The following is a 5,162-nucleotide window of genomic DNA, read 5'->3' on the forward strand; positions in this document are numbered from 1 at the left end:
TAAGTCTCTTTTCAACATTTACATAGGACTATTTGTGTTAGTATTGATAGGAAAAGTAAATGTACAATGAGAAAAGTAGGTATACAAAGTAACAAGTTATATACAAGAAAAAATCAATAGAAATTAAGATAGAGATAAAAGGATATTCTAGGAGAACAAGATAAAGTTATTTTTCTCTGAATATTAATAAGAAAATGATTCATTTTTGTGAGTCTATGTCATAAAAGAGGGAGAAATTCTCAGCCAGATTCCACAGATAGTCATTTGGATCAGAGGGCAAATGGTAATGACAGCATTGGAAGTCCCTGAGTGCAGAAAGCACCTCATTGTTCTTCCAGGCTTCATAGCCTTGAATGCCAGAATCACAGTAATGGTTTGGGGATGATTGGAAAATTAAGTGAGTCTGGAAATATATTGAAGGAGACCCATATTGAAATTAGAATTTAGAGTCATATACATATTTTTTTAATAGAGAGGATTTTGCCGTAGAGTGTGTGTGTTCACTGGAGAGACAGAGAGAATGAAAGTAAGAAATCACACCCAAGGGGATGACCATGCCACAACCCCTTCTCCATTCTCCTCTATAAATTTTTAAACAAGCATACTGGCCCAGCATGATTTTGAAGCTACCGGGTCCAGGACTAGAACCATGTTCAGCCAGGTGGGAGTCCAGTGTCTTAACCACCACACCTAAACATACAAACATTTTTTAAAAATGGATTATTTCACTACGACTCTGGAATATTGATATCTGCAATACTGCTTATGTTCCTCCTGCTCATTACAATCTGTCACTCTTATATCTGGGTTATTTCACTCACTTTTTCTTGCTGATTGCACCCCATAATCAGCCAGCATTACTGCCTTCCAATGGAGACTACTTACAGTGAGCTTATTGGGATTTTGAGCATGCATGCACACATGTCTGGAGTGAATTTTAAGCCACCGGTCCAGAAACCAAACCATGGTCGACTCCATGGGAGCTCAGCAATATAAATATTACACCATTTTCTGGTCCCAAGGGCAGCCTTTTTTTATACGTTCAATAAGATGTTTTAGAAAGTGAACCATGAGGTCGAGGATATGGGATTCTGGCTGATAATTCCACTTGGAGGTCTATTAGGAGGACTGCTTTGGGATCTGAAAGATGTTGGTTATGGCTCTAGGTATGCAGGGAGTTGGCAAAAGCCATGGCTGAGCTCCAATGAAATCTTTTTCCTCAGACAAAAGAAGGCCAAGGAAAGTATAACATATATATCCTGATAGTTGAGCTGATAATATAGAGTAAGGTGTTGAAATTCTTTGATAAAAAAATGTGGGGTTGGTTAAGAAAAAACTTAGTTTGGGGACTGCAGTTGGTGTAATGGCTATACAACTGGACTCCCATGTAGTCAAGTGCAGTTGGAAGTCCCAGATCCAGTGGCTTAAACTCACGTCGGGTGCATGTGCATGCATGCCCAAGATCCGAGAGTAGAATGAAGAAGGGATTGCAGCGCGGCCATCCCTCCAGTGGGTGATTTCTCACTTTCTGTCTCTCTGTCTCTCTCTTTCTGGTGAGTGCACGCACCCAATAGCAAAAACCTCTCAAAAAAAAAAAAAAACCTCTCAAAAAAAATAAAACAGAAGAAGAAGAAAAAACTTAGTTTCTTCAATTTGAGAGAGATGAGAGAGGGTAAAAAGAACTTGAACATGAATAATCCTTTCACCTTCAGCAACTTCCCAGAGAGGCAAAGGAGAACTAGTGGGCTTGTCAGGCTTGTGAGAATGAGAGGGTAGAGTGTGAGAACAAGCATGGGGAGGGGAGAAGGAAGAGAGGAAAGTGTAGATGGATCTCCTGGTGTGTGGGAAACAGGAGCCACAGGAAGAGGAGGGCTGTAGGGACAGGGAATATAGTCAGCAAAGTTGAAGGAATCTTCAGGGGGTGGAGGGATCTGAGGGATCTGGGATTCTCACAGGGTGGAAGAGGGTCTTAGGGAAGGAGAATGTCATAAGGGGTACAGACCTTATAAAGGAAGGGTGCATAAATGGAAAAAGGCCTGTAGATACTGAACCTCAGACCACTTGCCAGTATGCTGGAGAAAATGATCAAGATTATAAAACATTTGGATAACAAAAGTGCCATTTCTGCTCACTGAAAATCATTGTCAAGGTTATAATAAGACCAGTCTGAATTACAGAAAAAGACAGCATGGCACAGCTTGACTTCACCTCCAGAGTACAGCAAGTGGGGATTTTCAGGAGACAAGCCAAAGGAATATACTGTTGGGTGTTGACTCAAGTGTGAGGAGGGACAGGATGAGACCCAGGGGGAGAATTTTGTGGAAAGAACATGTCTCATTCAAAAATCTCTGACCGTGAGAAGTGGACTTCCCTTGAGGAGGGGCATCCCCCAGTTCAATAGAAGCAGGAAGGGACCTGGTCTCAACCTTTGGAAGAGGGTGACAGTATAGCACTAAAATTTTTCCTAGTGAGGGGATCTGGTCCCTGGATGACATGTTCAAGTAATAGGTTCTAAATTTTCATTACTCACCCAAACTAGAGATCCTGTGTAGCATGCAGCAGAGAGTTCTGGAAAGGGTATGTGTTCCACTTGAGACGGCTGCCACCAGAGTCTTTCCAGACTATGAACCAAATGTCATGGTCCAGAGTAAGTCTAAGGAGACATCATCTCAAGAGAAAAGGAAAATTTATTGAGAGAAAAAGCAGCTGAGGTTCTAAAGCTACAGGGGCCTCAGCCCACCCACCAGGAAGGAGGGGGTTTCTTTCATAGGGTAATAAAGCTCTTCTGGGAGATTATATATGTGACTGATGTGCAGGGTAGGTAGGCTTAGTGGACTTTGGCAAGTCTTTTGTAATACATCTCTAGGGAGTTAGACCTCTCAGTACTCACTTTGGGTTTTTATCTGCTACTTTTTGGGTCTGTGTGACTTTGTAGTAGCAGCACCTGGAGTATGGGCTGGAGCCAAGATCAATTATGTAGAAGTTTGACTTTGGTTTCTCGTTAGGCCTAGAGCAAAATCAAATGGTGCTCAGAAAGTTTTATAAAACCCGTATAAAGGGAACATGAGAAATGATACCCCCCTTCTCTGGGGGATAGGCCTCTGCAATCCCTTCTCCATTTCCTCCTAAGATTTTGGGCATACATGTGCATGTGCATGTGCCTGTCAGATTTTCAAGCTGCCAGGTCCAGGACTTGAACCATAGTAGGCCATGTGGAAGTCCAACACCATAATCGCTACTCAACAACTTGGACCCTCAGAAAAAAATAATTAAAAATAATTTTTAAAGTGTGTGTGTATTTGTTCCTGGAGTTAATTTTTTAAAAATAATTTTTAAAGTGTGTGTTTGTGAGGGTATTAGCCATTTTGTTCTGGCTCACAATAAGTACATAATTTTGACACGATGGATAAATAATTAAATAAGAATTTTTCATTGAATGCATTAGCAAAGCTCTTCAAGTATTTGTCTGAACATCAATTTTTTAGCAGTATTTTTCCCTACTCAAATGTCAGTGTATTATTGTGCCAAACAAGCAGGGTTCATTTTACAGCTAAACTGGTCACAAATAGTTTTTTTATGTGTCTGCCTTCTGCATCACTTCCAAGTTATTGATATTGAGCATATTGTTGGCTTTTAGAGAACACATTGTATGTTTACTGTCTATTAAGTACATCTGAATTTAATGTTATCTCTTAAGATAGAAAAAGGTCTCCTGCAGGAGGCTCTGGCCCAAGGGCCCCTCTCTCCCTTCAGCTGTTGGGTGGTCAGGATCCTGCACTGGGTTGCTGCAGCAGCTGGAGCCCAGGCAGGTTTGGGTGACAGTGGTCAAGGCAAGTGGTGGAGCCTAGGAGAAGACCAGATCACTGCTGATGGGACCCAGAGGAGCTGCTTGCCCCACCGCACATGCTTGGGTGACTCTGTGGGGTAGAGGCATCACTGTGCCAAGCAGTGTGAGAGACAAACCAGTCTTGATTCCGAGCTTCACGTCCTGAAGGCAGCGTCCACCAATGGCGCCACCCACCGGGGGCTGAAGAGGCTGCCGCCTGGCTGAGAAGGAGGGGCAGAGCCAGGACAACTTCTTCACCAAAAGGGACAAGAAGGAGCAGAGAGACCAGGAGGGGAGCTCATGGGCGAGGCAGAACAGCAGAGGGAGTAGCAGAGACGCAGATGTGGTGGGCACTGGCGGACTCATTGGCCAGACTGGCAATGGCAGGACATCGAGCTCTGTCCGTGGGCGTTGGGGCAGCTGCCAAGGTCATGAAGAAGGATGAAGATGAGTGGAAAGACTTTGAACAAAAAGAAGTTTATTACAGTGGCCTCAAAGTTCAAGCAATGCTAATAAGTGAAAAGGAAGATGATAATGAAAAGAGAGAAGGTAAGCGTGATACTGAGAAGAAGGTGGAGGATTTGGCGGTGGTAGTGGTGTGTAAAAATCTTCAGGTCCCAGGAATAAAAGTAGCTCTGGCACAAATGCCTCCTGCCAGTAAGTGGTTGCAGAAACCCCAGAACTGGCCATGACTAGGCTGTGTATAGTCATCCTGGGGCCCGGTTAACAACAACAAGGAAAACACCACAGGAACTGCCAAAGATAAACAGTGACACACAGTTCCCATTGCTGCAGTCCCCTGCCAAGCATGTAGATAGCTGGAGGGATAAAGAAATGAAATGCTTTGAAGTAGTAAGACAGGAAAAGAAAGGTAGAGATGAGATTTCAAGAAACCAGGCTCTTAAACTTCAGCTAGACAACCAGTATGCTGTGCTTGAAAATCAGAAAAGCAGTCACACAGTACCATTAAGGAATGGTCTTTGCTAACCCTTCTAAGATAACTAGAATACAACCAACCAGCCTGTACAGCCATTGGTCATCTGGAGCTACAGAAGCCAATGCAGACCACTCAATGCCAGTGACAGGCCCTATTGCACTATGGAAGTTTAAAGTGTCACAACTGCTCTCTTTGGGTATTGCACTTAAAGGAATTTTTATTTTCATACAGGTGTGAACTAGATTCAGCAGTGTTCTTTCTTAACTACTCTGCAAGTACAAAAAAAATTTAAAAAAAAACTTGCAGTTGGTCATTTCAAAATCTTCAGATACTGAGCCTTTGTGAGGGTTGATTACCTCAGATTTGGGGCACTCATTGTAGTCTTCATGTGAATCCCAA

The 5,162-nt window shown here is 42.9% G+C and overlaps 1 pseudogene; it reads left to right on the forward strand.

The window, feature by feature from the left end:
* Nucleotides 1–4,813, forward strand: part of LOC102499310 (protein CDV3 homolog pseudogene) — a 12,619-nt pseudogene extending 7,806 nt beyond the window's left edge.
* Nucleotides 4,814–5,162: the final 349 nt, after the last annotated feature.

The sequence above is a fragment of the Tupaia chinensis genome, unplaced genomic scaffold (assembly GCF_000334495.1).
Source record: "Tupaia chinensis unplaced genomic scaffold, TupChi_1.0 Scaffold143760_1, whole genome shotgun sequence".
NCBI lineage: Eukaryota > Metazoa > Chordata > Mammalia > Scandentia > Tupaiidae > Tupaia > Tupaia belangeri.